Source organism: Rhinatrema bivittatum, chromosome 2, assembly GCF_901001135.1.
Source record: "Rhinatrema bivittatum chromosome 2, aRhiBiv1.1, whole genome shotgun sequence".
Classification (NCBI taxonomy): domain Eukaryota; kingdom Metazoa; phylum Chordata; class Amphibia; order Gymnophiona; family Rhinatrematidae; genus Rhinatrema; species Rhinatrema bivittatum.
This window is the reverse complement of record NC_042616.1, coordinates 337736963-337753629: the sequence shown is the minus strand read 5'-3', so window position 1 is coordinate 337753629 and position 16667 is coordinate 337736963. Positions and strand designations below refer to the sequence as shown.

The following is a 16667-nucleotide window of genomic DNA, read 5'->3' as shown; positions in this document are numbered from 1 at the left end:
CATCTCCTTTCAGCATTACAAGGGCTCCCCTGTTAGAGAGGTAGGAACATATTATTTCCGCAAGATAATATTCATGACAATTTCAAGAACTGTAGACTGTTGATGATTGCAAACAAGCTGCTCAATTCATCCACATTTGGGACTTAGAAACATTCCCAGCAGAATAACATCTGTCAACTTGTCTGAATAAAAAATAATTATGTTTTAACTTAAAAATATGCATATACATAGAAACCTTGAATATTTCAGAATATTATACATAAACCATTTTTATGTGACTTTTTAGACCTACTTATGCTTAAAATAACATTATCAGAATTTTTTTTTACTATGCTTAAGTCCTTCAATATCCTTTATAAGTCACTAGCATGAGATTCACAACATCGGGACCTGGAAGGAAGAGACCATGCTCAAACAATGATAGTGTGAAATAAGGATGTGAAACTAACATCACTTTCCCACATTTTAAATATCATACAGTTTTCACACTGCCAGAATACTCACAGGAACGAAAAAATATGATCACTTTACTCCAACTCTCATCTCACTACACTGGCTCCCAATAAAATACAGGATAGACTACAAAATACTATCTATAATACACAAAATAATATATGAAAAACAAACAAATTGGCTAAGTGCATCCATAAAACTCCACTCACCAAACCGAAATCTCCACTCAGCTAACCAAGGTCTATTAAAAATTCCACCTGCTCGTCACAAATTTACCTCAACTCGGAAGAGAGCCATATCCCTAGGAAGCCCCGAACTATGGAACTCCCTCCCAACCGAACTGAGAACACAACAAAATTTAAAAACCATCAAAAAAGAACTAAAAAATTGGATGTTCACCAAAGCCTACCAAAACACCCTATGATTCTATGCTACATCTTCCCTCCCTACCGGCCCATATAAACATACAGAACCAATCCAAAGCACGAAAGTTAACCTGTACAATTTTAACAACCAAACTATGTTTAGAACGACTAAGATAACTATGTTAACAAGCATATGAATTTTTGGACACTGTTAAACATCGAAACTTTGTAAACCGTTGTGATGGCGAAACCGAACGACGGTATATAAAACTCGATAAATAAATAAAGAAATACAGACTCCATTAATCTGTTCCAAAACACCTCTGCATCCCAGCTCCATAGGAATTGATTGGTGAAATAAGGGCATTTAAAAGAAAATTAAAAATTAGTATTCTCAGGTGAACTAATTATTTTTATATTTCTTTTAAAATTACCTCACATGGTCTGCATAAGTTTGGGAAGACTACCATATAAGTTCCCCAGACCCTAAAAGTCAGGGCCCTCATTGGTTGAGAAGCACATGGTTCAGAAAGATGTATCTTTGAAGGATACTTACAAAACAGGGAAGTCAGGGCATCCTGATAGAAAGGTTGCAATAAATACTAACATGGATTTAGCCACCTGAAGACTTGACTCACCAATCTGCTACATTTTGTAGAAGGCATAAATAAACATGTGGATAAGGTTGATCCAGAAAGCATTTGAGAAAGAACCTCACTAGAAACTCTTGAGGAAACTAAAAAGTTATGAGATAGGAGGCAATGTTCTATTGTGGATTGAAAACTGGTTAAAAGAAAACAGAATAGAGCTAAATGGTCAATTTTCTCAATGGAGAAAGGTGAATAGTGAAATGCCCCAGGGATCTGTACTGGGACTGCTGCTTTTTAACACATTTATAAGTGACTTAGAGATGGGAACAACAAGTGAGGTGATCAGATTTGCTGATGATACAAAATTATTCAAAGTTGCTAAATCACAAGAGAATTGTGAGAAATTGCAAGAGGACTTTGCGAAACAGGGAGACTGGACATCAAAATGGCAGATGACTTTTAAATGTGGACAAGAGCAAAGTGATGCACATAGGGAAGAGAAAACAAAATTATAGCTACACGATGCAAGGTTTCACATTGGCATTCACCATCCAGGAGAAAGATCTAGGCATCATTATGGATAATATGTTGAAATACTCTGCCCAGTATGTGGCGGCGGCCAAGAAACAAATAGAATGCTTTATTAGGAAAGGAATAGAGAATAAAAACAGAGAATATCATAATGCCTCTGTATTGTTCCATAGTGCAACTGTACCTTGAATATTGTGTGCAATTTTTGTTACCGCTTCTCAAAATAGATATAGTGGAATTAGAAGGGGTACAGAGAAGGGTGACCAAAATGATAAAGGGGATGGAAAGATTGCCCTATGAGGAAAGGCTAAAGAGGCTGAGTCTGTTCAGCTTGGAGAAGAGACAGCTGAGGGGGGATTAGATAGATCATAGTGGAATAGAAAGGATAAATGTAAATTGTACAAAGTCTACTAGGTAATCTATATATATAATGCATTTAGGAGAAAATGGTGTTTGTCGGCAGCAGAGGACCAGAAAGCTCACTTGCACACCCCTCTTAGCTGCCCCAGCAGAGGATACCACGAGCCATCTAGGTCTCAGCTTTCGCAGCCCCTACATTCTTTCTAGTGCCAGAAGCTTGAAGGCTCATTTGCATACTTCTTCAAGCAGAGGATGCCATAAGCTGTCTAGGCTTTAGCTTTTACAATCCGTGCACTGTTTCCAGCTGCAGAGATCTGGAAGATTTATTTGTATATTTCTCCCAGCACTCTCAGTAGAGAACTCCAGAGAACACTGCAAACTACACAATTAACTCTATACTGCAATAAATACTAACGGCTTGCTGTTTTGAACCAGCATTAACAGGTATTTCAACTTGTATGCTGATGAAAGCCTGAGTATTAGCCAAGAAGTAGGACCTTATGTTATTATTAACCAATACTGTAATGCCAACTCAGCAGAGAAATGTGATTTCAATAGTAATAGTCATACTAGTAGTAGCTTTAAAGATTAGCTATTGTTATATAATATTAGAAAGAGCCTTTTTTTCTAAATTGATCATAAAACACTTTCTAGTCACAACCACAAAAGAGGACTAATCTTTGAGGTAGACAATGAGAACATTAAGCCAAAACGTTCTATACAACTTTGGGAGTTCAGTCTGGCCAGGATAATGAAGTTCATGCCCTATTCTACCAATCTCCTTGCGGGTTATATTAAGAGCTTTATTTGTCTTGGTGTTCTATTTGCTTAGCAAAATGTGTTCCCAATAAGCTTAGCAGTAAAGATGGGCAATGTTCACAGAGCCTATCATGGCCTAACTTTAGAATCTCACCTGCAAGAGGCTCTTGGCTATGTGAGCCACATCCTTTCTTTGTGGTTAAGATGGTAAATACCACACAAGTGCTATTAAAATGTGGTTCTCAGAAGTGCTGTGTTCAAGAGGGCGATGTCTGAAAGCACAGCTGCTGTAGCATGGGCTGGATTGGGAACAGCTATATGTTAGGACCGCCGGCCGCAACGGCCCGCGAACGGGGCCAGGTGTCATGGCCGCCGGCAGCAGGGATCCGCGACCGGGGCCGGGATGTCGGTCGCAGCGGTTCTGACCAGGACTGTAACTTACCAGGGGCTTGGGTTTATCCGGAGGCCCCGCGGAGGTAGGGTGCCTCACTGGAATTGCTTTCGTGGCCGTTGCCGCTGCCAGGCCCGGCTGCTTGGGCTCTGCTCGGCCGAGCTGACTCCTCCCCCTTCTGTCTCTGCTAGAGCCGTGCGCGCGCGGCTGAAGTGATATTTAAAGGGGCCACGACAGGAAGTTGTCATGGCTCCTTCTTGAAAACTCCTCCCTGGATTTCTGTATTTAAGGCATGGTCTGCTCCTCAGACCTTGCCTTGGTATCAAGGTTCCTGGCTGGGTTTCGTCCTGTGCTCCGTGTTCCTGTTTTGGTTCTTCGTCCCGCTCTGCTTCTCCTGTCCATTGGATTGATTCTTGGCTTCTGACCTTTGGACCGGCTTTTGATTTTCCCATGGCTTGATCCTGGTACGGCTTTCGTCACTTCTCCTGGCTTGCTCTTGGACTGGCTTCGGACCCTTCTTCTGACTTGACCCTGGACTGGCTTTCGACCCTTCTCGTGTATCGTACCCTCAGATCGGCTCTTGACTACTCTGCGACTCCTTCTTCAAGATTACTATGACCTGCTAGAGGTGCCAGCCGTCTGGAATCCACAATCTGCAGGGGGCACCTGCATCCAGACCAGTCTTCAGGGGATTCTCCTAAGTCCCAGCGGCCGGGTCCCTACGGGCTCCTCCTGGGGGGATCATGAGCTTCCAGGGTGAAGTCTTCTTTCAAAATCTACAGCATTCGGCCTCGCCCTTCGATGGTAGAGACCTAAGGGGGGGTTGATTCCCTTTTGGGTGGTGCTGATTCTACCTCGGAACAGGGGTCCACCTTCTGATTCATAACACTATAGATGTTTAGTTTTCTCTAACAAGATTTCCTGTGTAGCACTATGGTTGTAAAGCCAAATTTGCAAGACAATTTGCATGAGAATCTGGAGCAGGAATTCCCCAATCCCATTCTAGTTGCTTTCTTTAGAATCCAAAAGGCATATAGCAAACTCATGGGTGCAAGGTTTTGAAAATTTTAGGTGCCTAACAGAAGTAATGTGCTAAAAAGAATAAAATATATATAATTAAAAAAAAAAACCTTGCATCAAAAGTCACCCTATAAAATTTATCAATGAACTAAGAATGACAAAGTCTGACATAATTGCTGCCTCTTCCTTGTGTCTAATGTTGTTATGCTTAGGCTGATAAATTAGCAGACATTCTTTGTTATGGCTGTTGAAAACATTATAGTATTCTGCTTAACTCAGGATTACCATCAAGCTAGAGAGGGAGATTCATGTTTGTGCTGTGTATTCTACTGTCAAAAGAGTTTAGGCTATTAAACTGAATTTCATTATTAGGCCATGGAAAAGAATTCCCTGAAGATGCCAATAAATCCAGATGTTCTGCCGCATGGAAATCTGACCAGCACAGCACTGCAGTTGTGAAACGTTTGCATTGGAATGCCATCGCCTTCCTGTGACCAAAAGTACTACAGCAATGAAGAGTGGTGTAGAAGAATCCTGGGCTCCCACTGTAAATCAGGAATATGAAAATACCAACATTAAGTGCAGTGTGGCTGGGAACTCGGGCAGAAAAGTCTACCTGAAGTTTGGCAACTATGAAAAGAACAAAAGTCACCACTGTCCCAACTTACATTCTGCTTGATTTTTCAGTTCTTTTCAAGAACTGGCCTGTAACACTGTCACTTTGGCATAGTCTCTCACAACAGAAACACAATGTGATTTTCCAGGATGACAGGACTGTGCTGACCTGCATCTAGGGGTGTTGGGTGACTGCTGAACTTGCTGGTGCGCCAGAAAATCTGTCGTAGTAACACTAAGAGCTACATGTGTTCCACAATCCCAGCAAAAGAAAGGGGATTTAGAAGATACCGGGTGTGAGGGAGGGGGGGTCATCCAGCAGACCCCTTCTAGATTTAATTTTAAAAGTGCTCTTGGAGCAGTTTTAAGGGGAGTAGGGTGAAGGGATTCAGTGCAGTACGGCCCATTTCTGACACTAGTTGAGAGTCTAGGAATTGGGCTGCTGGCTCGTACATGACTTTTTTTCTACTGTTACCACTTAACCAGTCATATTCTTTTAAATATAGCTGGTTAAGTCTAAGTTATGCAGGAACATAAGGGCATAAGATTTTCCCTACTGGGTCAGACCAAAAGTCCATCAAGCCCAGTATCCTGTTTCCAACAGTGACCAATCCAGGTCATAAGTACCATGCTGCTTATCTCAGGGATAAGAAGTGGATTACTGTAATTCCATCATAATAATGATTTATGGACTTTTCCTCCAGGAACTTGTCCAAATCTTTTTTAAATGCAGCTACACTAACAGCTTTCACCACATCCTCTGGCAAAGAATTCCAGAGCTTAATTATGCACTGAGTAAAAAAAATATGTTCTCTTATTAGTTTTAAATGTATCACCTAGTAACTTCATTGTGTGTGCACTAATCTTTGAACTATTTGAAAGAGAAAACAACTGATTAACATTGCCTCATTTTAATCCACTCATAATTTTATAGACCTTTATCATATCTCCCCTGAGCCATCTCTTCTCCTGTGTTGCTGAGGTGGACCCTTGGCCCAAGGTGGAGTGGCACTACCTGTGGGGGAAGACCCCCACAGGTCCCCACCGTTGGGAGGCAAGGTCAGATGGGAAGTAGAGGAAGTAGAGGCCAGCAGGAACTTTGCCAATATCAGCCCACGTTCCCTGCAGGGGCTGGTTGGTCTTAAGTGTGCCTCTTTGTGGATGATCCCGGAGACGGGCAGGCAAGGAATGAGTCAGGCCAGGTCTAGGGGTCAGAGGCAGGCAGCAAACTCAATCAGGTCCAGTACAGGGGTCAAAGGCAGGCGGCAAACTCATGGTCAGGAAAAGTCTGGGTCAAGAGCCAAGGTCGGTGCAAGGAGAAGGGGTTGGAGCAAGAATGGACACTGGAACTCAGGAACAGGAACATGAGCAGCAATGCAGGAGCAACGCCAAGAACAAGTGAGGAGACCTGTTGCCCAGGCCGGCTCTGACTGCCAGAGCCTGCCTTATAAACCCTAGAGTGGCTGACGTCATTACTAGGGGCCTCTGGAGGAGGAGAGGCAGTGCGAGCTGGCAAAGGGGAATCCTTCACTGTGCCAAAAGGCTTGGGCCGTGCGGCAACAGCACAGCTGCGAATGCGACTGCCCGTTGCCGCGAGAGAAAGAGGGGCTGAGCTCGGGGCCTGGCATTGGCAGGTAAGTGATTCCTGGCCCAAGGCCTCCACTGCTGGGAATCTCAACAGTACCCCCCCCCCCCCCCGCCTTATGGCCCCCTCCTGGAGGTCTGGGTTTCCTGGGCTGAGTGGTGTGGAATCACTTAAGTAACTATCAAGAATATTGGTTCCCAGGAATTTTCTTCTGGGCTGTATTCCTCCCAGGAAAGGAAGTACTCCCATCTACGGCATCTCTTACGGACGTTGAGAACCTCCTGTATCTGGTAGGTAGAGTCCATCTCGGAGACAATAGGAGGAGGCTTCGGAATTTTGTGGGTAGGCCAAGAAAGAATTAGTGGCTTGAGGAGGGAGATGTGGAAGGTGTGTATCCCCAATGAGGGGGAAAGACGAAGTTGATAGTTTACAGGTCCAATGCGTCTGATGATGGAGAATGGTCCGATGAACTTGGAAGCCAGGCATTCTGAAAAGAGTGGATGTGGCGCGTGCTGAGCCACACCTTGTCACCGAGTTGGTACTCAGGAGCGGGCCTCCAGTGGACATCAGAGGTCCTCTTGGCAGGGTCAGCAGCTTCTTGGATCATCTTGGAGGTACGGGACCAGACAGCATGTAGAGCTTCCGCCGTGGCCTGAGCCGCGGGCGATGGGACCGAGAGAGGCATTGGCAGAGCTGGCTGTGGTTGCCTACCATACACAACGGAGAATGAGGATGCTCTTGTAGACTCACAGACATGGTAGTTGTGAGAAAATTCTGCCCACAGTAGGAGTTGGGACCAGTTATCTTATTGGCCAGTGGTGTAGACTCGAAGGAAGGTTTTGAGAGAGCAATTTGTACGTTCTGCTTGGCCATTGTCCTGAGGATAGTAGGAAGTGGTCAAGGCCAGGGTCACACCGAACTTACGGCAGAGCGCCCACCACTATCGAGCCATGAACTGAGGTCCTCAATTGGATGTGATAATCTTAGGAAGTCCATGCAGTCAGAAGACGTGGATGAAGAAGAGGCGAGCCAACTCAGGTGAGGAAGGCAAACTAGGAAGTAGAACAAAATGAGCCATTTTGGAAAACTGGTCCATGACTACCCAGATCATGGTGTTTCTATCAGATCTAGGGAGGTCCGCCATGAAGTTCGTGGATAGGTGGGACCTAGGTTCTTGAGGAGCTGGTAGAGGCTGCAGAAGTCCCCAGGGGCGTCCCACCAATGCCTTTGGTTGAGTGCACATGGGGCAGGAAACCATGTAGGCCCAGACATTCTGAGAAATGTTGGGACACCAGTAATACCGCTGGAGAAGACTTAGGGTCCTGGCATGGCCAGGGTGTCCCGCAAACTTGGAGTCATGAGGCCATCTTAGCACTTTCTCGTGGAGCCTATGGGGAACCAGTTTTCCTGATGGGCACAGTTACTGATGCAGACAAAAGGAGGAGAGAAACATGGATCACAGTGTGAACCTTGACAGTAGATGGTAGCTTCAACTGATAAGCCACTGGACCTATGGTGTTGTCATTGATTGGGGGGTCTTTTTAAACAACGGCGGTTATGAATGGGGGTTTAAGGTTTGAAACTTGCCATGAAACCTGCCATGTTGATTTTGGATGGATGTACACTGGTTTGATGTGATGGTAAGGGGGGTGTTTGGCATAACTGGATTTAGAGGGAAAAGTCGCGGCGGTGACATCAGAGGCGCGACCGGCGGGCTATTTAAACCACCACTCTCCTGGCGCCGCGCACCGGGCGTCGCGCGCACGAAGGAGCGCAACAAAGGGGCCTGCCCCTTTGTTTCGCCCCTTCGTTTCGAACTTCGCGTCCCGAGCGGCAGCACACCAATACTGCACTAGAACTCATCCAGCATCCACCCATCATTCAATTCAACCAGCAGCCTCAGCATTCGACCCTCTGTCTCAGCATTCAACCAGCAGCCTCAGCATTCAACCCTCTGTCTCAGCATTCAACCCTCTGTCTCAGCATTCAACCCTCTGTCTCAGCATTCGACCCTCTGTCTCAGCATTCGACCCACTGTCTCAGCATTCGACCCTCTGTCTCAGCATTCGACCCACTGTCTCAGCATTCGACCCTCTGTCTCAGCATTCGACCCACTGTCTCAGCATTCAACCCTCTGTCTCAGCATTCGACCCAATGTCTCAGCTTTCGACCCACTGTCTCAGCATTCGACCCAATGTCTCAGCATTCGACCCAATGTCTCAGCATTCAACCCACTGTCTCAGCATTCAACCAGCCACTTCAGCAGTCAACCAATAGCCTCAGCATTCATCTAGCAAAAGATTACACAACCAAACATATCATTCAGACCTCCTTAAAGAACTTTTCCACAATCTATTACCGCCACAACGTCATAGGACACCTGATTCTGACAACACCATCAAAGTCTTCTCCCTCATACAACCATGTTGCAAGGACACCCAATACATATATTACATCACAACTCCTTCTCCAAGATGAAGCCTACACTAAGATATCAACCTATAACCCGTAGAAATCTAACCCCGGTAATGATCTCACCAGTCACACAATTACTTGGTTTGGCTCTTTTCACCTTATCACTCTTCAATGCCCAATCAATCACAAAAAAAACCCACATCCTTAATGACCATCTGCTAGATACTAAACCAGACATCTGTGCCATCACAGAGACCTGGTTAAAATCCTCAGACACAGTCCTAATAAATCAATTGCCTACACAGACATATGATGTCTTCTCCTTACCCAGAAAGAAAAAGAAAGGAGGAGGTCTCCTAATAGCTGCAAAAAAACTTTTTAACCTCAAGCAACAACCTATCTATACTATACCCAAACTTGAGGTAGGCCTATTCAAATCTAAGTCACTTCAAATCTTACTCACCTACGCGCCTCCCGGACTTTTAGATCAAGATGCCTCTCCCATGATAGAGGTTATAGCCAAATACTTAAAACTAGACTCTCCTGCCATAATCATTGGAGATTTTAACCTCCACATTGATGCCAGTCCTCAATCGACCAACTGTGATGCTTTCCTATCAGCACTTTCGGACATGGGCTTCAAACAGCACATTAACCAACCAACACATAAAGCGGGTCACACTCTTGATCTTATCTTCACAAATTCTAATCTCACCCCACTCTCACCCCCCTTATGCCTACCAGTCCCATGGTCAGATCATTTTATGATCAACTCCACCTTCAGGTCATTAACAGGATTGACCACACCTCATCAGCCTACAACTCTATACTACAGGAAAACTTGTTCTTCAGAAGATCTTGGCAAATCCCTGATCAGAAATCTCCCAAACTTGGATCTTTCAAATCCCAATTCAGCTATCACCTCATGGCAAAACATCACTGAAATGATAGCTAACGAATTATGCCCACTGTCAAAAAAAATTATAAACCCCTCCCATAAAAATAAGCAACCGTGGTTCTCAAATGAACTCCGCACTCAGAAGCAAAATCTAAGACGGAAAGAAAAAGAATGGAGGAAGAATTCTAATCCCCTCACTCTTTCCATATACAAAACTACTCTCCACCAGTACAGATCAGCAATACTTCGAACAAAAAGAGATTTCTATGCTCACCGCATCCACGATATGCTCTATGATGCGAGGGCCCTCTTCTCCTATGTTTCGGAACTTACCAAAACAGCTCTTCCTAATATCCCTGACGATACAGCTCAATCAAAGGCCAATGACTTGGCCTTATTCTTTCAAAATAAAATCACCAATACCCTAGCCAGATTACCTGTCAACACAAATCCTACTCTTCCGGACACAGTTCTCCTACCTAACTCAGACATAAGATTGGATTCCTTTGATTCGACCCACACCTTAGAGGTAGAATCGCTGATAAAAAGAATGAAACCTTCGACCCACCCTCTGGACCAAATACCCTCTAAGTTACTGATTCTCATCCCAGAATACATATCCAAATATCTAGCTGATATCATCAATTGTTCCCTTACACAAGGAACATTCCCGGACGCACTCAAATTGGCCACGCTCAAACCCATACTCAAAAAATCCAACCTGGACCCGGAAGAACTCAACAATTACCGTCCCATATCAAACCTCCCATTTGTATCTAAGATCATGGAGAAAATTGTAAATAAGCAACTTTCAAATTACCTAGAAGACCACAATATACTTCACACGTCACAATATGGTTTCCGAAAAGAACACAATACGGAAACCCTCCTCACCTCCCTCCTGGATCAACTATATATTGGTTTTGATAAAGGACAGTCATTTCTCTTAGCCCTCCTCGACATCTCTGCGGCTTTTGATACGGTAAATCACAACATCCTCCTAAACCGACTCTCAGACATAGGAATTACAGGCTCAGCCCTCAGATGGTTCGAATCTTTCCTCAGTAATAGAGGCTATAAGGTAAAAATTAAAAACATGGAATCACCTTATACTAATGCTCCTTTTGGCGTCCCCCAGGGCTCCTCCCTATCACCCACCCTGTTTAATATCTACATTCTCCCCCTCTGCCACCTACTTTCAAACCTCAAACTCAAATTTTATATTTACGCAGATGACCTTCAAATTTTAATCCCTATATCCAAATCATTGGACTCAACACTCAGGTTATGGAACGCTCATCTACAAACTATAAACCACTACTTATCCAACCTCAACCTTGTGCTCAACACCTCTAAAACCGAACTCTTACTAATTACTCCAGAAGGTAGTCCCATACTTCTCCAATCACAAAATATTCCATATATATCACACGCCAGAGATCTTGGAGTCCTAATCGACAGTCACCTGAACCTAAAGCATTTTATAAAACACACTACTAAGGAGTGCTTTTACAAGTTACAAGTACTCAAAAAGCTCAAACCGCTCCTATTCCACTACGATTTCAGATCCGTCCTCCAAGCCATTCTGTTCTCTAAGATCGACTATTGCAACTCCATTCTGCATGGTCTTCCAGCCTCTACCATTAAACCGCTCCAGCTGCTACAAAATGCAGCGGCAAGGATCCTGACAAACACCAATCGGAGAGAGCATATTTCTCCTATTCTAAAAGATCTCCACTGGCTCCCAGTAAACTTCCGGATCCTCCATAAATCTCTCACAATCATTCATAAATATATCCACCATCAAACCCCGCTTGATCTGTCTCATCCTCTCAGACTGCACTCGACAGCCAGGCCTTTAAGGGATGCTTACAAGGGATCTTTACACGTTCCTACAATCAAATTAGTGCACCACGCAAACATCAGAGACCGGTCATTCTCTACTGCAGGCCCCTCCATGTGGAACGCCATGCCTCCAGACCTCAGACTGGAGACTTGTCTAACAACTTTTAAAAAGAAACTAAAGACATGGCTGTTCAGCCAAGCCTTCCCCACTACAAACTCCATTCCCTGATCTAGAATTGTACACCACACATCTCTGTAAACAAAATTTTCCAAATTCTCATGCATAATATCCATTAAAGAGAGGTTGGCTCCTTGCCCCCTCCTCTGTATATAGTATTTATTCTATTTTATTGCACTTTATATATTTATTGCTCCGTTCACCCCTTCTTTATTTTCCTACTCCAAGTCAAGGCTTCCTTGTTATAATGTAACTGTATGCTCTGTATCTCTTGTTGATTGGTTAATTGTATATTCTACTTAGTTCATTGTAAACCGAATTGATTTGATTTGTATCAAGAAAGTCGGTATATAAAAGCCTTAATAAATAAAATAAAATAAATAAATGATATATTTTTACGGTTTTCTGTTGTAATTTTTATATTTTTTAGGTTTTAATTGAAGTCCTCTGATGCAGGCATGCTGATGCCGAAACGCTGCAGCGTCGGGAGCCCTTTGGACAGCCAGAGGAGGGAAGAAGAAGTCAGTAGGTTCCTTTTACCTGGCTGACATGGTGATTTTGAGCCAGCACTGGGAGGTTTCTGGACAGTGAAAGGAAGTAAGTAGGAGCCGTCTGTTTATTGGCAGATACATTCAATCTTATTGTGTTTAGTAAGTGCCCCTAAGATTGGGTTTTTTTCATGAAATTAAGAAAACTCCAGCCAATATGTTTCAATTAATGGTGCCTGTTTGGCATTTGGATACCATCTTAGAGACTTGTTTGGAAGACTATAATTTCTGCAAGCTTTATAGATTGGAAAACATTTTGAAATCCAACCGGTGGAGTATTTCTTTAAGATACTACATTTGGTATTTGGCAACACTGAACCTGGGGACTTCTTCATCGATGTGTTCATCAATGTGGACATAAAATATGTTAAGTGTTTATGACCTTTTCCCTTTTGGATTCATCATTATTTTTTGGACTGAGTTTTTTTTTTTTTTTAAATAAGTGTGTTGTGGGGTTTGTGATGAGAGGTGAGATGTGTGGTTGATGTAGAGAGTGGTACTGGTGAGTATGTTATTTTTGGAGTTTGCTATGGGAATTGTACTGTATTATTATTGATTGAAATTTGTATTGCAGAAGTGGTAAATTTAAAGGATTAATTCATTAATTAAAGGGTTTATATATACATTTTAGTTTTTGTTTACAATGGAAAACTGTTTGATATAGATTATTTAGGTTTTCTACAGAAAACAGTAGGGGTGGTCTAGGGTGTTGTTTGAAACTGATTAAATAGAACTGTTTCAATTATTTTGACAAGGAGTGGAAGAAATGAGGTAGAACAATAGTTAAGGAGATCAGAGAAATCAACAGAAGGTTTCTTCAAGACTGGCTGAACTGACACATGCTTCAAAGGGATGGGCAAAATACTCTCAGTCAAAGAAAGGTTTTTAATCTTTGAGATATGATCACGGATGTCTTTCCAAATGGCTTTTAATAAAATAGAGGAGCAACAGTTCAGATGACATGAAAAAGAATTCATTCAAGAAATTACTTGCACAACCTCTTGCTCAGTTACTGATGAAAACTGGTCCCATTTTGTCTCATCCTCTTTATTGTTGACAGTCATGTCAACACAATTAAAGTTAATTGGTTACAAATCTCAGCTCTGGGAAGAAAGTTGCAAAATTATTACATTGGTTTGAGGCCAGAACAGAGTTTTGACTATTTTCTATCCTTGCAGCTGTCTTAGGGGGGTGATTTACTAAGCATTTTTCTCATAGACACAGTTGGAAACAAATCACTGGGATTATTACCAGATTACTTTATTCTCTGAGAGTAGTATCTTATTTAGGTAGTTAGTCATCATCCTATATACATCTAATGTTGAATGGCAGCTTTCTAAATGATCAGGATGGGGACACTTTTCACCAGTGACATTCAGAGTGGCACAATTCATCAACAACCATCTGAAGGGCGAAATACCAGGATACATTGATGGTGGATAAGGCAACAAATTGTGAGAGAAAACAAGCCCTTCATTGTTCAGGATCAATACTGTATACCTATAATGGTAAACAGTTAAGAATCTCAAAGCAGGTAGCTCTACTTCCAGAGGGTAATATAATGCATAATAAGAGTGACCAGACCATGGTATCTTTTCAACTGAGATATCAAGAGAACCATGCAAGAAATAAAAAAAAGTTGAGGAATATTAGATCTAGAGTATGACCGTGTTTATAAGTAGGCTCCTGCTTCTAACCTAATGCAAACATGGGGTCCATGAAAGCCTTGCCAGAGGCTGACATCAGCTCCTATGTATGTTAAAATCACCCATCACAACCATGGAATCCAAACTGATGTTCACTGATTAGCAATTCAACTATTACAAAAGAATTATATGTCAATAAACTAGAAAGACAATAAAGTAAACAAGGATTAACAGACGGAGATATTAATAACAGAATTTCATAAGGCGGTGCAATTTGGAGGGTTACAGGTGATAGTTGAAAGATTTTAAAAAATGCAATTAATAATCCTCCACCAAGCCTAGCCTTTCTTTGTTGTGAAATTAGCATATAATTAGAGAGAGAGACAGATGACTGACAAGGACAGTCAGTCAGTTAGCCATGTTTCAGAAATGGTGGGCCCATGTTTCAGAAAGGGTGGGCCCGAGCGCTCTCTATCGCCGGGCCCACCCTTTGGAACGCAATGCCTGTCGAACTATGACAAGAAGAATGCACAAAAACATTCAAAAGTAAGCTAAAGACCTGGCTCTTCACCAAAGCATACACCTAATTCCCCCACTTTCACACTCACACCCATACTCTCCTGCCCTCTCCCCCATTCCTCACTCCCACCTCTAAATTCCTCCTTCGCCCCCTACCTGTTCAGTCCCCTTACCTTCTCCTGATTTCTCAGCTCGCCTTCTCCTTTTACCCCATCCACCCCTCCTCCCCTCCTACACCCCCCACCCCCTCCCCATCCCCCCTCCTCTCTTATAACTCTACACAATTGTATTTCCATGGCATTGCTGTATTTATGAATACTTTGTACATAGTGATACTCTATATATATTTGTAAATTTTGCTCATAAGTTTTGTTTAATTATTTCCCTCCTTTTTTCCCCCTCCTCATTTGTTCATATGTTAAATTCATTATATCTGTTCGATGTAAACCGCCATCCCAGGCGCCTGTTTCAGTTACACTGTAAACCGATGTGATATCCCGGATGAACGTCGGTATATAAAACATTTTAAATAAATAAATAAATAAGCAATCAGGAGATCTGCCCTAAAGCAGCTAAACAATTACTGGTAATTTTTTTTTTAATTGACTGAGCATTGATTAACAAAATAGAAAAGGTGGAGAAAATTGTCATTAGAGGTAATGGGTGCATAATCACAGGATTAAGGCATGAGGTAGACCTATTAATGTTAGGGGTGCTACGATGGTATAATCCCCCATATCTGCCATATCTAGTAATCACCAGGATTGGTGCCAACATTTCATCCTAGCAGATAGATTGATCCATCTTGAAAGTAAATAATAAAAGTGGACAGAAATAAAAAAAATAGAAGGCAAGAGGTACACCAAGACACCCATAAAGGAGCACTCAAAAGGCTACTTTGTCACACTCCTTCATGTGCATGATAAGACTGTGCACATACTTCGGCATGCGCACCTCCAGTATCCAATCGGATCTTTAATATCTCCATTCTCAGGGGTTGGGCAGCTCCAAGGGATAAGGCAGCTGGAAGGGAAGGTCTGCAGCAGATTGGAGGTGAATCCAGAGATGGAAAATGGCAGGGAACAGCTTAAGAACATAAGGCTTGCCATATTGGGTCAGACCAAAGATCCTTCAAGCCCAGTTTCCTGTTTTCAAAAGTGACCAATCCAGGTCACAAGTACCTGGCAGGAAGCCAAGGGGTAGATAGATTCCAGCTGCTTATCTCAGGGATAAGCAGTGAAATTCCCCAAGTCCACTTTAATAATTATTTATGGTCTTTTCTTCCAGGAACTTGTCCAAACCTTTTTTAAACACAGCTACACTAATAGCTTTCACCATATCCTCTGGCAACGAATTCCAGAGTTTAATTATGTGTTGAATAAAAAAATATTTTCTCTTATTAGTTTTAAATGGATCACCAAGTAACTTCATTGTGTGTACCCTAATCTTTGAACTCCCTGAAAGTGTAAACAACCAATTAATATTTACTTGTTCTAGCCCACTCATTATTTTATAGACTTCTATCATATCTTCCCTCAGCTATGTCTTCTCCAAACTGAACAGTCCTGCTCTCTTTAGCTTCCCTGGTTCAGGAACAGTCACTGGCAGGAAAGGTGGAATGTCCATTGGCGTCAACCTGGGTCTTTAATATTGCCGCCTCCAGTAATGTCTCCGGAGGTGAGCAGATGGAAGAGTAGCTCTAGGGGATGAGGCAGACAGGAGGGAAGCAGCAGAATGGAGGTGAGCCCAGAGATGGAAAAGGGCAGGGTCAGCTTCCCCAGTTCAGGGACAGTCACTGGGAGCAAAGATGTATTATTTCTCCAACAATTTATTTTGATTTTTATTCCACCTTTCAGACACTTCAAAGCAGACTATATTCAGGTATTTTCCTGTCCTCAGAGGGCTCACAATCTAAGTTTGTACCTTAGGCAATGGAGAGTGAAGTGACC

The 16667-nt window shown here is 42.8% G+C and overlaps 1 protein-coding gene across 8 annotated transcripts in view; it reads right to left on the bottom strand.

The window, feature by feature from the left end:
- The window catches only part of FHOD3 (formin homology 2 domain containing 3), a 1290292-nt gene that overhangs the window by 308749 nt on the left and 964876 nt on the right, over nt 1-16667 (bottom strand). The window lies entirely within an intron of this gene.